The sequence below is a fragment of the Dendrobium catenatum genome, unplaced genomic scaffold (assembly GCF_001605985.2).
Source record: "Dendrobium catenatum unplaced genomic scaffold, ASM160598v2 original_scaffold_245022, whole genome shotgun sequence".
Classification (NCBI taxonomy): Eukaryota; Viridiplantae; Streptophyta; class Magnoliopsida; order Asparagales; family Orchidaceae; genus Dendrobium; species Dendrobium catenatum.
This window is the reverse complement of record NW_021563428.1, coordinates 351,663-372,191: the sequence shown is the minus strand read 5'-3', so window position 1 is coordinate 372,191 and position 20,529 is coordinate 351,663. Positions and strand designations below refer to the sequence as shown.

Sequence of the window (20,529 nt, the reverse complement as noted above, 5' to 3'; positions counted from 1 at the left end):
CTAGCAATATAATGTTGCTAAAGAAGGTCATACTCATAAAGGGTATAATTATTAATGAGGAGACTTCCAAGAATAGGTCTAAGGATGAACATGATGGTCGATAGCTCAAATTAGAATGGAAAATGAGGCCTTTGTGCACCTTAATTGAGGATTTATACCACCAAGAAGATTAATAAGGGGCTAATGTCTAAATTCACTCAAAGTAGGTGTAAGCGTTTGGTAATATAAGAACCTTGGTATTATAGGGGCCTTATTCACCCATGCAATGCTCTTAGTATAAGAACCTTCTTTCACCACAGGTTTCGACTTCATCTTAGGACTTGCTTCCTTTAACAATCCTTAATAAATCTCATTCAGAATAAATATTGACACCATAATGTAAGATTCAGTAATAGAGAAAATAACTTGCTTACATTTAGTGACTGCATTAAGTTGATCATATAGGTTTACTTCAATTGCCATAAGTGTTGAGTAGCATAATTATTAGAAGTTGAAAGTTATGCTCCTATTGTGGTTACTTGTAAATTTTTTTGTTGATATTATTCTGAAGCTGAGAATATGGGGCTTTCTAATTCCAATCTTTCATTCATTAAAAAGCTGTTTGGTTGAACTTAGAAGTTTTTCAAAATAGTATTCTAACACGGTGAAGGTTTATTGTATAACAATTTTTTTTTTCTCTTGGAAAAATCAAAATGATATCAAACATGGTAATTCTATCCTTCTTTTTTTAGTAGTTGCAGCTAATGTTTTGTTTACAACTATGAAAATATCAAGTTATCCAATGCTAGAAAACTGGGGTGTCAATCTCCGTCCAGAGTTCGAAAATATTTGGCACCCTCCACCGCTAGGTTGGATTAAAATCAATGTGGATGCTTCACTTTTGAAATCTAATCTTGCAGGTATCGTGGGAGTTTTTAGAGACCATAAAGGATGAATTATTCTTACATTTGGGAAGAAAATAATTCATTTGGATGTAGCTCAACTTGAAATGGAGTCGGTTTTGCCAATACGGGAATTTATTCAAAGTGGGATCATTGAAAGAAAAGGCATTATAATGATTCTGGTACTATAAATGAAAATAGCAATTTTTGTTTTTATCGACGTATTACTGATTTTGAAGTTAGAGAGGCTTTAAAAAAGTTGAAGTGTGGAAAAATTATTTGACATGATGATATTTCAATAGTTGTGCAGAAATGTGTAGGTGATGAAGGAATTTATTGGTTTACTAAACTTTTTAATATTATTTTGAAGACTAAAAAGATGTCAGATGTGTGGAGAATGAGTGTGTTGATTTCTATTTTTAAGAATAAAGGTGATGCACAAGTTTGTGCGAATTGTAGTGGAATTAAGTTGATGTGTCATGCTTTAAACTTTGGGTGCGAATTGTAGAGGAATTAAGTTGATGTGTCATGCTTTAAACTTTGGGAGAAAGTTATGGAGCATAGGTTACGACATGATACTAATATTTTTCAAAATCAATTTGGATTCATGCTGGGTAGGTCTACTATGAAGAGGTTTGATGGAAAATATAGAGAGAATAAGGAGGATCTACAAAAGATATTTATTGATTTAGAGAAAGCAAATGATAAAGCTCCTAGAGATTTATCATGGAGAGTTCTAATTAAAATAGAAAGGGGTAATAATGCTTATATTTAAGTCATTAGTGATATGTATGCTGGAGCTATTACTTGTGTTCAAGCGCAAGGTGGTTTGACCAAGTATTTTTCCAATTTTAATTGGGTTACATCAAGGATCATCTTTAAACCCATATATTTTTTGTTTTAGTCATGGATGTTCCTACTAAAGATTTACAAGAGGATGTTCCCTGGTGTATGCTTTTTGCTGATGATATTATTCTTTTTCATAAGACTACAGACGGAGTAAAAGGTAAAGTTGAATTACGACTTTTCAAGTGGAAATTTGCGCTATTACTTCTGATGGATATTGCAACAGTAATGTACGTCGGTAATAGGATGGCATTTTTTAGGTGGCGGATTATGCGCTGGTATTTTCGGCGTATCTTGTCCGCTGGAATTATCGACGGATCTTACGTTGGAATATGGCAACAAAAAAGGCGTCGATTGCTGCTATTTTTTCACCGATATTCTGCCGGAAGATCCTCCATAAATATTTCTGGCGAAACATTTGCCGTGTTGATTTTCCGACGCATGAATTATCGTCGGAACAATTTGCATCGGAAGTGCATTGGAAAGGTCGTATTTCCGATGGATTTTGATTGTAACCGCTGGATTTCATCCTCTGGTTACAACACATTTTCCTGTAGTGTCTAAAGGTTTTCATTTAAGTAGATCTAAAACAGAATACATTGAGTGTAATTTTAATAGTTATAGATTTAGTGGGGGGTTTATGACTTGTGCGATCAAGTCATTAATAAGAGTATATGTTTTACAAGATGATGGTTAGACCTACAATGCTTTATGGCGTAGAATGTTGGTCATTAAAAGAGAAGCATAATATTAGGTTAAGTGTTACAGAGATGAGGATGCTCAGATGGATGAGTGTCTTTACTCTTAGAGACAGAATATGAAATGAGGATATACGTGAAAAGGTTGGAGTAGTTCCAATGGATGATAAGATTAGAGAGAGTCTCCTTATATGGTTTGGTCACATAAAACGATAGCCTTCCGATGACCCGATTATGAGAGTAGATGTATTAGATTTGGTCTATGTTAAGAAAGGTAGAGGTAGACCTAAAAAGTCTTGGTTAGAAAATATTAGAAGTGACCTTTTCTTTATTAGATCTAAATGAGAATTTGACTCTTAAAAAGATATAATAAAAAAAAAGGATTCATGTACCCGATCACCCCACATAGTGGGATAAAGACTTGATGTTCTAGTTGTATGTATTTATACACTGAAAAAAATAATTGTTATATATTTTTTAATGATTAATGATCTAACATGAATAATTTATATATACAAATTTATAGTGTTAATTTATTATATAATCTATAGCTATACAAGCATATAATATTAATATTAATTTATATTAAATTTATAAGTTTATATGTGAACTAAAGTTATGTTAAAGGTGAATCAAATTTATGGATTGTAGGTTTTTAAATTTAAAATTACATAATATATTATTTATGTATGAATTCAGCCTTGTGTGTTGTTAAGTTGGGTTGGTCGGATGTGAGCTAATAGGCCGTCAAATTATCAATAGATCGGATATGGACCGATGGGTTGCGAAATTGCTAGAGTATCTTCATGGTGGGATAAATGATTGGAAGGAGAAAACTTATGTGTACACATTCATGGATGAAACAATTAGTCATATTCTTCCAAATATAGGCAAATCAAATCTTCTGCTGATACAAATATAAAACAGAGGACAATTAAATAGAAATAGAAATTTTGACACTCAAGTAAATTTCATGAGTGAATAAGGCAAAGTTAGCCAACACAAACCTACCACCCAAACTCATCTCTACATGTTCCCATATTAGAGAAACGTCTTAAATAGAGATTAAGAAGTTCAACTTATCTTTGCAGTATTTTACATCAAGGGCTCATTTTGGATGGTACTGCAACTATTGTTTTCGGATGATTTTATGATTGCAAAAAATTCAAGGTCTTCTTTTTAATATTGATTATGCGCTTAATTTGATCATTGTTATGTATATTCATACTTGTCAGTGGCGAATGGTGCACCATGGCGTATGGAGCCATGACGCATAGCGATTTGAGCACGTCACGTCATTTTAAACATGGCACAATATATATTTATATATATACATATATATAGTATCATTAAATAACAAATAATATGTTTATTAGAGTAAAATTTAGGCATAAATATCCTGTTAAGAAGCAAAAATAATAATTTTAAATCCTACATAAACTTACATCAATATATTTTATTAATTTGATGTAATTAATTAAAATTAAGTATGATATTAATTTATAAACCTTAAAAATTTAATTATAATTTCTAATATTAAATTTACAATTTGATAATAAAATAGCATGCGTCATTTGTGCCATTTGTCATTGTTCATGCATTGCTCAAATAGCACGCAATATTTTGATGCATTGCACTGCGCCTAGGGGTGCAACTTACTCAAGCCGGCTTGGGAGCCGGCTCGGGCTCGACTCGTTTATAGGCTCGACGAGTCGAGCTTTTTAAGCTTGAACACGACTTTGAGTTTGAGCTTGATGGCTAAACGAGCTTGAGTTTGAACGCCAAGCTACTCGACTTGCGAGCTCCTCGAGCAGCTCACGTAACTGCAACGGGAAAATTGAAACCTCTGGTCTTCAGCCGACGAGAAAATGAAAACACAGGGCAATCGCCCGCGGGAAGATGCGTCAAGAGCATCGGGCTCGAGCTCGAGACCAACATGTGAGATTGGGACTGGCTTTGGGTGAGATTCGCAATGAAGTGTCACCAAATGTCTAATTGCCGGTGGAATCTGCTGCTTCGTCTTGTTTGGTAAGGCAGGGCAAGGAAGAGGAGCGTTTAGTCAGAGATTTGTCACGGTGAAGTGTCGTCGGATGTCTTGTTTAGTTAGAGATTTGTCGACGTAGATGCTGCTTTCTGCCACAGACAAATGTGGACGCAAACACAGGCACGAAAGATGCAAGTAGCGCTTATGACGTGGGAGGCTTTGATGCGATGCAGGAGGCTGCTGCAAATGTGGACGACACAGACGCAGGGCTCGTTAATAAGCTCGAACTGTGACTCAACGAAATCATTTTCCCTTGCTGAGTTGAGCTCAAGCTTGAGCTCGATTTTTGATAGTCGAACACACCCTGACTCGAGCTCAACTCGAGTCGTTTGCACCCCTAGCTGCGCCAAGCAAATAGCATCGTGTGTGTGTTGAGTTACGCCGTGCGCCATAGCTATATCATTGTACCTCCTTATGTATATCCATAGGCGGATGCAAACTGGGGGCCGTGGGTGCACCGACTCCCACTGAATTTGGGAAAAACAATAATTAATAGTATTAATGATGCATTAAATACATACTAATTAAGTTTTTTTTTTCATCCTTACATCTTGTATTCCATATTTCATCATTGTCTTTCCCTTTTCTTCCGCACGCGCAGGTCGGGAGTCGCTACACGCGATACTCACCTGCTCGGAGTCGGAGGAGTCTGAACCCTGCCGTTGGCCGCCCATTCACCATCCTCCAAGCCCGAACGTCGCCGGCCCCTCATGTGTCGCCATCTTTCGAGGCCGAACAAAGCCTACGACTGTATTAGATCGCCAGATCTGGTAAGGGGTAGCTTTTCCATTTTATTTATTTGATTTGCCTATTGTTTTAAAGAAATATTAGTATTAGCTTTCCCATTTTATTACTATTTATTAGGTGTTAATGGCTTTTTTTTTTATTATTATTTTTTAAAGAAATATTAGTATTAATTTAATTGAAAGAAAAATATATAAAATTACAAAAATCTAAGAGGGAACAAGTAGCTAGTAGTTAGGAGGAATCTGTTTTAGCTTTTTTTTTTAAGAAATTTCAATTTCTTTTGGTTTCTTTGTTCTTTTTTTGTATATTTTATTAAAGTTATATTTATAAAATTTAATTTTCTTATGAAAATGTAAATATTCAAATTATTACTCATAAAAAAATGAGAATGGGGGTTAGCCTGCATAGGGGTGTAAATGAGTCGAGTCGAGCTCAAGTCAGGAGGTGTTCGAGCCGAGCTCGACTGTCAAATTTGAGCTTGAGCTCAACTCAATAGAGGAAAAAAAAGCTCGTCGAGCTGCTTAAGCGAAGGACAATTCAAGCTCAGTCCTTCCCTCGGCGCAACGTTTGTCGCTAGTGCCAACGTGGTTGCCAGGTTCCTGCGTCGCTAGCATCAGTTCGTCGTCACTATCTTCTCGCGTCGCCAGGTTGGTTTCTCAACGTCGTCGTCAGCTTCTCTGTTTCAACCGGCGATGCCAGCTTCTGTTGCGTCGTCGCCAAGCCAGATTCTCTATGTCGTGACGACTCGTGCCAGCTTGCATCCGTCTTTTGTGCTAGGATTTCACGTTGCCATCATCCGCATGATTTCATTTCAATTTTATTTTCCCACGTGATTATATTTTCCCGCAGGCGATTTCATCCGCGAGCAACTCGACGAGCTACAAGTGGAGCAATAATGTGCAATTCAAGCTCAATAAACAGTCGAGCTCGACTCGCGAGCTAGATAAGCTCAACCGGTCGAACCTATTACCGAGTCGAGCTTGAGCTAGCTCGTTAGCCGGCTTGACTCGGTAGCACCCTAGACCTGCAATGCTTTATGGTGCAAACTGTTGTTAATTAAAAGAGAAGTATAATATTATGTTAAGTGTTGCAAAGATGAGGATGTTGAAATATATTATTAGGGCTGAACTTCTGCATTTGCATTTATCTAAAAACCATTACAAACAAGTAAGTAAAGAGGCTCACAAGCCTTTAAACATAAAAAGAAAAGCTACTATCAACCTCAAGAATATCAAAAAATTCTTGAGGGATGAAAGATATTATTAGAGAGAGATGTCTTAGATGTTCATATAAAATGGCAGCCTTCCAATGTCCCGGCTAAGAAAGTAGATGTATTATATTTGACTTATGTTAAAGAAGATAGAGGTAAACTTAAAAAAACTTGATTAGAAAATATTAGACAAGGCCATTCTTTATTAGATTTAAATGAAAATTTAACTCTTAACGAGTCACAATGGTGAAATTTTTTTTTTTCATGTAGCGACCTCACATAGTACAATAAAGACTTGATGATGATGATGTTGCTGTTGTAGCAAAAAATAAGAATCAAGTTATACTTTTCTTTCATGAAGGGATTTAATATAGTTGTTTTTAGTTACTCTTATTTTTTTTTGATCTATTTGGGTTAACTTTGCTTCCACCAATAATTAGAAGTTCATTTGACTAATGATTTATTTTATTTTATTTTTTTTAAAAAAAATTGACAAGAAAAACTATTTTTAATAATAAAAAAAGTTAAGTTAGTTTTTGGACAACAACTTTAATGTCAACTTTATAAAGGTGAATATTTGTTTTTACGATATTTACTATATATAATATCATTTGGTAACTATTATATATTATTCTTATTATTAATTATAAAAAAATTGAATATTATCCTTAACTTGTTTGTACAAAATTGTTCTTATTTATAAATATTTTTGAAGGAACCTACATAAAATGTCAGCCTTCCGATGTCCCGACTACGAAAGTAGATGTATTATATTTGACTTATGTTAAGGAAGATAGAGGTAAACCTATAAAAACTGGATTAGAAAATATTAGACAAGACCATTCTTTATTAGATTTAAATGAAAATTTAACTCTTAACGGGTCACACAGGTGAAATTTTTTTTTTTCATGTAGCGACCTCACATAGTGCGATAAAGACTTGATGATGATGATGTTGCTGTTGTAGCATATAAATAAGAATCAAAGTTATACTTTTCTTTCCTGAGGGATTTAATATAGTTGTTTTTAGTTACTCTTATTTTTTTTTATCTATTTGGGTTAACTTTGCTTCCACCAATAATTAGAAGTTCATTTGACTAATGATTTATTTTATTTTATTTTTTTTAAAAAAAATTGACAAGAAAAACTATTTTTAATAATAAAAAAAGTTAAGTTAATTTTTTCTACAACAACTTTAATGTCAAGTTTATAAAGATGAATATTTGTTTTTACGATATTTACTATATATAATATCATGTGGTAACTATTATATATTATTCTTATTATTAATTATAAAAAAATTGAATATTATCCTTAACTTGTTTGTACAAAATTGTTCTTATTTATAAATATTTTTGAAGGAACCTATAAATAATTTTAATTATGCTTCTATTTTTATAAATAAATAAATAATTAATTAAGCATGCCAATAATAATACTTTTTATATTCATATATTAAACATTTGCAAGCATATCAACGAGAGAAGTATTAATAGAAGCTCAGAGTACTGATTACTAATGTTTGTTAATAAATATTTAAAAAGGAAATTGAAAATCTTTAGTAATGAAAAATTAATTTTTATAAAAATAATTTTAATAAAAACTAAATATTATAACTAGAGTTGTCAATATTGGACTCGACCCGAAAACTTGACCCCAAAATTTTTGGTTTGGGTTGAACCGAATCCGAAGCGGATCGGGTTCGAGTCCGAAAAACCGACCCCTTTGAAAAATCGAGACGAGTTCGGGTTGACCCGGGAACCCAGTAATGACTCGAAATGACACGGAATGACACAGAAACATGTCTGCCCGGAATGATTCTGCCCCAGGTGCCCCGCCTGCCTCGCGCCCACCTGCCCCGACTGCCCAGGCGTGTCGCGTCTCATCTTGAGGCCAGCGTCACGTCGCGTCCAGCATCAGTCGTCGGACAGTTCGGCGTCGCATCCCGAGGGCAACGCCGGCCGCGTCAATCGCCGGGCAGCTCCGCCGCCTCTGCATCAGTTTTGTGTCATGCGCAATCCGCGTCTGCCGTCTGCCTGCTTCCTTGTCCGCGGGTTGGGTCGGGTTGACCCGAACCTTAAGCGGGTCGGGTTCAGGGTCAGAAAATCGACCTGTTTATAAAAACAGGTCGGGTCGACTTGAACCCCAATAGCGTCAGGTCAATTTCATGTTCGACTCGAACCCAACCCATAATCCAAAATTGACACCCCTGATTATAACAAACTAAAGCTAAACAAATAAAATCAAAATTCTGTGAATAAAACTTTAGTAAAAGTAAAAAAAGAATAAAAAATAAATTCCTTTATTGAATAAGATCATTTGTTTAAATTTTGACAGTTTTTTACTTTGATAATAAAATCATAGATAATTATATTGAATAGGATCGTCACTCAGTGCTCAATATTTTAATGGATTTTAATTTATTTTTATTTTCATCAATAAAAATCTGCCTGTTTGTAAATTTTCTTGGACTTTTTCAAACTTTCCGTAGTGGACGCCGCCGGCGAGAAGTAGCGGGAGATATGCCTATACGTGTAAAGCAGGAAATAAGTTTTGCAAATGAAAGTTCGTTCCTTCACCTGTAATCAGTTCAGTCCGCCTATTTCGCGCGCGCTCCTTCCGCTTCGACCGAAAATGGAGTTTCTTCTTCTTCTTCTTCACTTATTTCAGCCGCGCTACTTCCACTTCGAGGTTTCATTCCGCATCAAGGCTTCTTCTTTACCTATTTCTTCTGTAATCGAGCATCTTCCCCACTTTCACCGAAGATCTAACTTCGGCACTCGTTACTTCCCAAAATGGCCACCGCCGCTGCTTCTGCTTGCGCCGTCACAATGATCGGGCTGCTGCATTCATTTCGGAAATACCTGCATAAGCCTCCAGCCATGTTACCCTCCTCTCCGAAAAATTTGCTTCAGCCTCCAGTCAAGTTACCCTGCTCTCCATTTCATCCTACTCGCATTTATTTCAATTCCCCCACCTCCAAATATCCTTTCTTTCCGTTGGCTGTCAGCCCTTTGATCAATAACCGAAACCCCTCTTCCACTACTATCCCACCCAAGGCTAAACATGGATCATCCCGCAAGGTGAATATCAGATGCAGATTCGGTGGTAAGCTCATGCCACGCCTTAGCGACGGTGCTCTACACTACGTGGGCGGACGAACACGTATAACAGACTTCCGCCGAGATTTGACACTACAGGAGCTCTACTACAAAATGGAAGAAATCTATGGCGGACCTGCTAACATATGCTATAAGCTTCCTGATCAAAACCTTGATAGACTCGTCTCCATCTCATCTGCAAAAGATTTGGACAATATGTTGAACAAGTATGACTACCTCAAAAAGACCGCTAAATGTGGATACCCGAGGCTTCATGTCTTCCTCTTCCCCTTATCAGATAGGGAGAATTCTATGGATGACGTCGATGATGCGGCTTGCAATAACAATGGGCTGAGTTGCATCGAGGAAGTCAATGGAGCTACTAAGGCTCATGGATTCAAAACATACAAGAATGACGACCAAAAAGCCGCCACCTCCATGTTGCGTGTAGACAACAAAGGTGATGGAAACGGTATGTCTCATATCATTTTCTTCTTCTATTATTGCTTTGGTTTCTTTCAACTCATCATTAATTGACTTTTTAGGGAATGAAAATACTTCCGTGCCAGAGCATCAGAGTTTTTTGGCTCATTCAAATATTAATGACGAAATAAATGTGATCCCTCAAATAATCAATCCACCGAATGATGCGCTTTATGTTTTACCAACTTATGAAGAGCCTCGTCAAATTCATGACATTACACCCTCTTGTTTTGCTATGACCCATGAACCTCAACCGGTAAATATGATTACTCTTTCTCAAAACTCTTATACACTGTTTCCTTATTTACATGCTAAAACAGTGTCAAAACTTTAATTTCATAAAATCTCATAAAATGTAATTCTTATTTAGTATGTATTATTCATGTATTTAGACATTTTATGCTACTATTGTAAATCCTTTGAAGCCTCGTCATGTGTGTTTTTTGCAGCAAAATCATCAATTGTATGGAGAATTTTTTTCTGGGATATCCAATTCGAACTCAATCTTTCAAAATCAGGATCCTCGGAATGTTCCTGGTCCCTCGAACATTGATTCATATTTTGGGCATTTTAGACATACACGAGGTTTGCAAATTTCTTTATTAGAGTAATAAGTCTCAAATATCAATGTCCAATTATTATTATTATTAAATTAAATACAATTATACTGATAATTTTTTCTTATGTTTTACCAACTTATGAAGAGCCTCGTCAGATTCATTATATTACACCCTCTTCTTTTGCTATGGCCAATTGTACCTCAACTGGGTAAATATGATTATTCTTATTCAAAACTACTCATACATTTTTTCCTTATTCACAATGCTAAAACAAGTGACAAAACTTTTAAATTCAGCAAAATCTCATAAAAATGTAATTCTTATTTGTATGTATTTATTCATATACTTAGACATTTTATGAAACTATATAAATTTACATCTGAGCCTTATCATGTTGCATTCTTTTACAGCAAAATCAACAATTGTATGGAGAAGTTTTTCCTGAGATATCTTATTCAAACCCAATGCATCCCAAAATCAGGATCCTTGAATATTCCTGGTCCCTCGAACATTGATTCATATTTGGGGCATTTTAGACATACACGAGGTTTGCAAATTTCTATTATAAGAGTAATAAGTCTCATATCAATGTCCAATAATTATTATTATTATTAACTTAAATAGCGAATTCAATACTAATAATTTTTTTATGATTTTAACCAACTTATGAAGAGCTCGTCAATTCATTACATTACACCTCTTCTTTTGCTATGCCATGTGCCTCAACGTAAATATGAACCTTTCTCTTCTTAAACCTTTCTACCTTTTTCATTCACATGCTAAAACATGACAAAACTTTAATTTCACAAAATCTCATAAAATGTAATTCTATTAGTATGTATTTTCATGTACTTACATTTTATGCAACTATTGTAAATCCTCTGAAGTCTCATCATATGCTTTCTTTGCAGCAAAATCATCATTTGTTTGAGAAGTTTTTCCTGAGATATCCGATTCAAACTCAATCTTCCAAAATCATGGATCCTTGGAATATTCCTGGTCCCCTCGAACATTGATTCAATATTTTGGGCATTTAGACATACACGAGGTTTGAAAATTTCTTTATAAGAGTAATACATCTCAATATCAATATCAATTATATTATTTAACTTGAATACAATTATACTTATAATTTTTTTTATGTTTGGTTATTAAGACATAGGCACTTATGAAGAAGATGAAGATTTTCGTAATCTTGTTGAATTAGTTGAATCAGTGATTCAGTCCCCTTGAGGTTTGTGTCTTCACTCTTTTTTTGATCAAATGAATTAGTATATATTCTTTATTGATTATGATATATATAGACAACTCATGTTTCACAATGCTTCTATGCTAGTTTACCAAAAGTTGAGGTGATACATTTTTTTTTTTAGAAACTAGTTTCTTCAGATTTTATTGGACACACAAGACTCTAACATTTATCTTATCTTAATTTTATAAATCATAATTGTGTAAGTGAATATTAGTTGGTTTGATTGAATTTTTCCTTGACTTTGGCCGCAAGTTTTAAGCAGGATAAAACCATGATTTGGTTTAAATCCATCCAAGTAGTTTTTGTACCTTAATCTTATCATCTAATGTAATCCTATTTTCACTTATTATATGATAAATTGTGTATTTGATAATTTCTTTTTGGTGCCCAAATTTGAAGTCTTTTGTTGTTCTTTAATTTATATATCATTTGTGAAAATGAATTGTTCATGTAATTTTCTATATTATTAGAGGTCCTCATTCTCTTTAGTTGTTTTTCTTAGGTTCACTAACAAGCAACTCCAAGAGGTCATGTCGCTGGAATACTTATAAGGTATCTATTTGCTCAACTGATATAGAAATACTATCCAACAGTGAAATGAAATATGATGGATGACACCCTATCTTATCTTTGTTGCCATTTTATTTTGTTAGATGAAATAGTTATGCATTTTGTTTGCTCATATTCTTCCTGACAAGGAATACATCCATAATCTCCAAGTTCGTGCATTACTCCTCCCACTCCCATGCCCATCCCTCACAACCAGCTGATCCAAGCTATCTTGAAATTTCAGGATCCAACTCCATAGCTGTTGCAGCAAATCATATCTGCTCTTTCAGCAAATTCCCACTTCTATTGCTCATGGCCATGTAAAGGTTTATATTCTTCAAATTTAGAGTTCTTAAAGCTTATTAATATTAATTAGTTGATTATATTTTCATGAATTGCCATTGTTTACATAGTTTGTGGGGTGCTCTACTGCCACTTGCTTTTAAAACAGAGCTTGTCCATCTTGAACAAAAACTAACTCACTTATGTATTGTCTTGTTTTGATAAAGCATTTATGGTTCTTGCTCATAACCAGTCACAGGGAGATGATATAAAAGCACAAGCCACCATTATTTGCCTAATCTAATTAAACAAATCTACACACAAATTATGAAGCTTGATAAATAGACAAGTTAAGCTGCAAACGTATTATATTATTGGATCTTCTAGTCTTTCTGTTCTCTAGCTACGGCATCCTCAAAGCCCAGCAGCTTTTTAATGATGATTGCCCATTTGTTAGAGCCAATTATCATCTAAATGAATTCACTGACCATTTTCTACTCCCAGGAAATTGGTCACGCCTCCAAAGGTCCAGGGTCCTTTAGCATGTGCATTAGCATGCATTGATATAAGATATAGAACTCTGATTAAAATGAGAGCGTCTCGATAACAATCACATTTAGTACTAGAAGAGGAAGAGTCCCTCTAGCAATCTAGTTTAACCAAAAGACAAAAGTACAGATTCCGTCATTGGTTACCTATTGAATCTTTTATCTGTGGACCCACGTACAATTAGCCATTACGACTTTAATTTCAATTACCTTTATTTTCTGATAATCTCAGCCCTTCATGTTTAACCAATTGTTCAACTCTCTGATTTCATCATGCTAAGAATTATATATTATAAGCTATATTATATATATATATATAAACATGCATATATAAAGCATTCTGTTTTGATACTATGAAAGGTAATACATCACATGTTTAGAGTTCTGATTTCAGCTTTCTTTCTCCCATTTCTCTGCAACAGGGTTTACTGTATTCTCCAATGCCTGTCGTGTCTCCCAACATTGTATATGTAGTCTATGCCTGTCTCAATTCTCTCGCTCTCTCTGTGCACTTGGATGCATAGTTTGTAGTATCTTGATTAAATATTTTGAAGATTATTACAGGTCCATTTTTAACCTTTTTTATTTTGAATAGTTTATTATTGCTAGTGATTCTTGTGAACAATGGTTTGTAGATTAGTCTTTGGTATAGGACTCATTGTATAGATTCCAAATCATGATTCATTACTAAGCCTGATTGTAAGACTCGCGTTTTGTCTTCCTAAAAAATTGTTCTGATTTAGATGTCAATTGAAGGTCTAATTATGAGGCTTGATAATTCAAGGGTCAGATTCTGATATAAAAGAATTACCTTTTGCTTTATTCTTGTTCTTAATTTGAAAAAAGAAATGGCGCAGGCAGGATTAAAGTAATATAGATTCAACCAGCTATTGGGGCTGTATGAAGGATTTCTTCTTGTAAGTCTGGTCCGTAAGCAATACTTGTATGAAGGAATTTTTCTCGTAAAGTCTGGGTCGTAGCCAATGCTGCAATTATACACATTGATCTTTGCTCTGTTGATTCTCATAGGCTACACACCCTCAGAACCCAAGTAGCTTTTAAGTGATTGTTGTCATTAAATGAATTTGCTGACCCATTTATATCCCAGGAATTGCACGCCTCAAGAAGGTCCAAGTCCCTAGCAAATCAGTGCAAAGGAGGAGTGCAAGTCTTTCGCCATCTTGAGTTCTCTACCGCTTCTCGCAAAGACACCGGATTACATACAAGGAATTCGCCATTAAACGCAACATGGTTAATTCAGAACTTGGTTATGCAAGCAAATGCTCACTCCTCCCTCTCGAAGGCTCGCTACCAGGCGGATTGAGTCTGAAGAGAGCCTGATCTGATATGCCTGAAAGGATGAGATTCGATCTCTATAGCTTAGGCTTTTGCTTTTTTGTTTGTGAACGATTTTAATACCTTGTATAACTTTTTACTTTTGAAACCGATCTAGGGGAATATTGCATTCTTGCTATTTAGTTTCCCAGTTGATGGATTGGAAACTGTAAGTGAGAACTATTCATAAAATTTGATGTGTTTGAATTTGCCTTTTAATTATCATCTTTCTTGCATATTTTCTGGAAAAGTTCATCATATATATATTATATATATATTATATATATATATAATGATATATATATGTATCATATATATATATATATTATATTTATATATATATATATATATAATATATATATATATATTAATTATTATCTATATATTATTATATAATAATAATTAATAATTAATAAAGGCTGGGTATGTTAGGAATAGAATCTATTCATACTCATCATTTCTATTACTTATATCTATAGTTGGATATTTACATATATCATCTGATTATCTATTTTTCACAAATCAGACAGTAGCCCTAATATTCATATCTATGACTGATAATTTTTTTAGTGATAGTAGATCAATTAAGATAGAATCTATTATATTTATATATATATAATATATTATTCGTGTGTGTGTGGGTGTGTGCTGTGTGTAGTTATCAAATATGCAAGATTTGAATTTATATCTCTTGATTGGTAATTAAATACTCCATAACCACATGAGGGACCAGATGAGGCGGAGTTGAAATTGGTGATTTTAGATAGAAGATGAAAATATATTTTCCTGTAAACCTATGGCATAGGTGCATCATTTTAACTCAAACACTTTTATCAACAAATTTAGTTTTTGAATCTTCCGCTTTGCTTTTGTTTTTATTGGAAATGACTTTATTTTTTTTTACCATTCAAGCCAATTAACTCTCTGTACATCACATATATGCAATACTCAAATTCACGATCACTTGATTAGTAGTCAAAGCTCTCAACCAACTGACCATAGTTGAGTTTGTAAATCCATATAGTAAATAGCTAGTAACAATCCAGAGTTTGTTAATAATTGACTCAATCACTGTGAATATATCAAGACTCACTTTGCCCATGATTAGCAAAAAATATTTCAAACTTCTCCGTTGTCGTCAGATTGAAATTTGTATCTTTCTTAGGGGTAAAGAAGGTGAAGCTAATCATCTCTTTAATGAATGGGACCCTCTGCTGTGTTGCTATACACACCTTTGACATGAAAACTCGGCATCCTTGCCCTATGTCGTTCTTATCTTAAATGCATCAACTAGGGTTTGTCCTGAAAAGCACATATCCGCGCATAACCCATTAAAGTGATTTGAGCATACATGTAAATCCTTTAACCTTCTCTCGAGATATAACACAGGCCAATGACACTCTCCTACTACATTGCACCAAACCATGCTTCTTGAGAATAGACAACTAAACTATCTTGCTCTTGCTCACTCCCACTCAACTTTTCTACCAACTATTAAGTTATATGCCCCCCTCTTCTAAGGCTCCAGATTATTTCTTATCTAATCTCTTCTCAGTCCGACAACTTCATCTAAGCCTCCCCCATTCAAGATCCCAACTTTTTCCTTCATCTACAATTTCAAGCCTTTGAACATCTTACTCCACTTCCTCTGTCCACCAAATGCGGAAGAAACAAGCACAAAGCAGAGGTTCCTCCCACACTACCTAATAAATATCTCATGTATACATTACTAGTTTCAATTGCATTTAAAATGTTAATGTTTGAAGCAACAATTCGATGTGAATGATCTGTAGTAGTTAGTGAGGGACGCATCATTTTAATTGAATTCGTCTTGTCGGGCCGCTCGTTCGACTATAAGCTTGTCGTGTTTGGAAATCATTGGATCTTTGATTTAGATTTATTTGGTTGGGATTGGGTTGAATTTCGGAGTTGTTGGGTTCGTCTTTTCGATATGTCGGCTCGACTATAAGTTTGCTGAAATTGGAGCTTTGGATGGTCTCAGATTTAATTTTGAAAATTTTCTGTTCAAAATTTGCCCGTGCCCATGCATCAATTTTTTAATTAAGTTTAATTAAAATATTTCATAAGTTACGTTTATGCTTACTTACTCTGGTGTTGCATTTACACATACGAATATATTGAACATGTTTTAATTTAAATTACGAACTAAATCATTTTACATTTCATACATATAATTCTAATTCAATTAAAATAATAACAAGCAATATTATATATAATAATCAATAATTAATAATAATAATATAAATATAATAATATCCATTAAACTCATCTTGATGTTCAAATAAGTTTAAATTAATCAAATATCACCTTCTAATCATAAAAATGATAAATCATTGGTGAAATATCATACTATTACATTCAAGTGAGACAATAATGCAAATATATAGTATTTTCAATTTATTTGAATATATCAAAGGTGGGATTATCATATTATTCTTCATAATAACAATAATAAGGCATATAAAATCATTATGTTTGGCAATCTCATTATGAGGATAAATATCATATGTCATGTCAATAATAAAATAAAATTAATATTAAATTATATTTAAAATGATATTATTTCAATTCCATTTATATGTTTTTGCTTTCAAATTCAAGGTTGTGAAACCGGACCGTACAAATGAATCGGAAAGAGAGGTTACGATTCGACTCAGTCGATCAAGAGTCAACCAGATGATGCTATAAATAATTAAATTATTAATAATATAAATTAACATAATATAATATAAATAAATTAGCATTTAATAAATATTTAAAATTTAAAAAATTATAATATATTTTATACATATAAATATCATTTAAGAATAATTTATATATTTTTATAAGAATAATATTATATAATATATATAATTTAAATATAATTAAATTTATATATTATTAATTTTTATATATATATTAATAACAAATTTATAATACATATTACCTCAAATAAGTCCAAATTCATATTTTAAATTATTCATACAATTTTTTTAGTCCCACATCATAGGAGTTTGAAGATGTTGTGTTTTAACCCTTTATAAAATGTGAGTACATCATTTTTTATTAAACAAATTATATGAGTATTTGAGATAACTATGTAATATTTGTATAATTACAATCATTTTAATAAAAATATTTTAATTAAAGGAATTTAATAAACTAAAATATAGTGTTTAAAATTTAATTACAACAAAAATAAATTTTTTTAAACTGGTTAGTTTTTTCTAACCTATCTGGTTGAACCGCTGGTTCAATCCGATTCAATGCAGAACTAGTTTTGTGAGCTGGAACAGACCGGCCACTTGACCGATTCATGGTTGAATTGGCCGGTCTAGACCAGTTTTCAAAATAGTGCTCAAATTCAACAAAATAAATAAACGAACTATTTATATGATAATATCTCATTTAAAAATATATTATTTGCAAAATTAATTTCAAACTCAAAATATTATATGCATTATAATATTGAAAAATGTAGAATAGTCATTTATGACTTAAATATTATATGCATTATAATATTGAAAAATGTAGAATAGTCATTTATGACTTAAGTTTCTATTGATTAGAATATTACAAATCATGCATTTACTTTTCATCCATCAATCTTTCAAACAAAAAACATTTCTCATATCTTTTAGTTTAATCTTGCATCCATTTATGAAATGTTTGGTTGGAGAGTTTTTGAGTATACATACTGCATTTTAGACTTTGTTTGTGACAGCTTTCTTGCTGTTTTTCGAAACAACTTTTTAGCATAAAAAATTTTTAAATTATTTTTTTTTTTACTAAAAAACTGTTTTATAAAACAACAAGAAAGCTTCCCAAACAAAACCTTAAAGCAATGCTTAGATTTTGTCATGTAAACTTGGTCAATCGAGTCAACATTACTAAAAATTTTCATCTCAAATAAGTTTTTTTGTATAGTTATGCCCTAAACTTCACTGTTGACTACTGAAGCATACATAAGAGAGGCAAATCATGAGTATGTAGTAATTGTTTTAGTTATTTATTCGTAATACACATTCATGCCTTAATGATTGTAATTTCTTGCACAGCCCCCAAAATTCTTCCTTTTAATTTTTTGTTGATACTCGCAGGTATCCATTCAAGTTTTGTTGATGAGGAGGGTGTAACCAAAGCCTGTGGCTCAGTGGTTGTCCTCTTCTCCCACTAAACACTCACATCAAGGGTCCTGCTCCAGTCTATGATTAAGGTTCCCTCAAGAAGCTAATTCTTTCATCCAAAGTTAAATTCCTGGTGATTTTTGCTTCCAAATTTGGCTTCTTAATCATTACGATTCACGTATTTTTTTGCACACAATATTGATATTGTTGATGAATCAATCTCCTTCTTTCAAGCCAATTTATTCGTTAGAAACTTTGATATTAGAAGCTCTGCAGATAAGCTACTCATATACCTTACATTTTACAATAATGTGGCCTTGAAAAGACTTGAAGGCTAGCTGTGGGAACCAAAGCAAAATGTTCTAGTTCCTGGAGAACAAGGCTTTCCTTTTCCTGGGCTCTTTACCTTTTTACAATCACAACAAGAAGCAGGCATAACTAACATGCTTCTTTTATATATGGCAATAGTTATTTTGGCTCTTAATATTGATCTAAAAGGCTCTCACCATCTTGGTTCTCTACCTCTTCTCGAAAAGCACCAGATTAACTAGATAAGATTGTGAGAGAGCTGTGAAATCAGAGAGATAGAGGGCGAAGACAGAGTAGCGGGAGAGAGAGCTTTGTAGAAATATTATTAATGTGCATGATAAAGAATGATTACAAGTGTGTATAAGTAGTGTGAGCTGAGACAGAGAGCCATAGGTTTACAAATGTGGGAATAAGGCTTTAGTATTATGCTTACATTCTCCCTCAAATTATGCATTCAGTGAGCGAATGGATAATTTGGAACAGAGAAATTTAAACCGTGAGCTTGAGAAAGGTTTGGTCAAGATGTCGGCTGTCTGTTCGTGAGATGGAATGTGTTGTATGCGTATGTTCCCATTAGAGATGTGTTGGCAAATGAATTGGAAGTCGATCTCAAAGTGCTTTGTACGGGCGTGAAAGATGGGATTCTTGGCGATGGCTATTGCGGAGATGTTGTCACAGTGGATGGTGGTTGGAGAATTTTGTTGCATCTGGAGTTCCTCCGCGAGACGTCGAAGCCAGAGAACTTCGGACGTGGCTGCGGATAGCGCTCGATACTCTACCTCGGTGGAGGATTTTGCTACTGTGACATGTTTCTTGATCGACCAAGAGATGAGATTTGGCCCCATGAATGTACAGAACCCCAAGACTGACTTGCGGTCGGTAATGTCGGATGCCCAGTCGGCGTCGGTGAAAGTGCGGAGGACGGTGTTGCCGGCCGTGATCAGAAGACCGTATGAGACTGTCCCTTTGACGTAACAAAGTACTCTTTTTAATTGTTGGAAGTCACGTTCGGTGGGACATTGCATATGTTGACACACCTAATTTGTGGCGAATGCTATGTCCGTCCATGTGATGGATAGGTACTGTAACGATCCGGCGAGGCGGCGATACAGGAATGCGTCGTGGAGCGGTTTGTTGTTGTCTGGTTGATGCTTGGATGTTGGAGTGATTGGTGTGAGTGCGGGTTTGCAGCTAGACAAGCCGGCTTCGAGTAGCAGATTTTGTGCATAATGGCCTTGGTTAAGAAAGAAACCGGTGTGAGTTCGGGTAACTTGTATGCCTAAGAACAGAGAGATTTGGCCCAGTTGTTTTAAGGCGAACTGGGATTGAAAATCGTGAAGGAAGAGCTGAATTTGCTATTGATCATTTCCTGTTACAATGATATCATCTACGTAAATTAGTAGGTAAATTTGAACATGTAGTTTGGTGTAGATTAGTAAGGACGGATCAGAACGACTAAACCTGAAACCACGAGCTTGAAGGGCGGTTGTAAGTTTCTGAAACCACTAACGGGGAGCCTGTTTGAGGCCGTAGAGGGATTTATGCAAATGGCAGACCG

At 34.2% G+C, this 20,529-nt stretch overlaps 2 long non-coding RNA genes across 3 annotated transcripts in view; both read left to right on the top strand.

Moving 5' to 3' along the window:
• Positions 1 to 9,994: 9,994 nt before the first annotated feature.
• LOC114578993 lies at positions 9,995 to 10,774 on the top strand. Its single transcript, XR_003699882.1, has 3 exons — positions 9,995 to 10,265; positions 10,459 to 10,594; positions 10,714 to 10,774. It is a non-coding gene; the product is annotated as an uncharacterized LOC114578993 (long non-coding RNA).
• A 904-nt stretch (positions 10,775 to 11,678) lies between these two features.
• The window catches only part of LOC110095751, an 84,692-nt gene continuing 75,841 nt past the window's right edge, over positions 11,679 to 20,529 (top strand). For both annotated transcript variants that reach the window (XR_003699881.1, XR_003699880.1), the window contains exon 1: positions 11,679 to 11,803. This is a non-coding gene — a long non-coding RNA (uncharacterized LOC110095751). The remainder of the gene's footprint in view (positions 11,804 to 20,529) is intronic.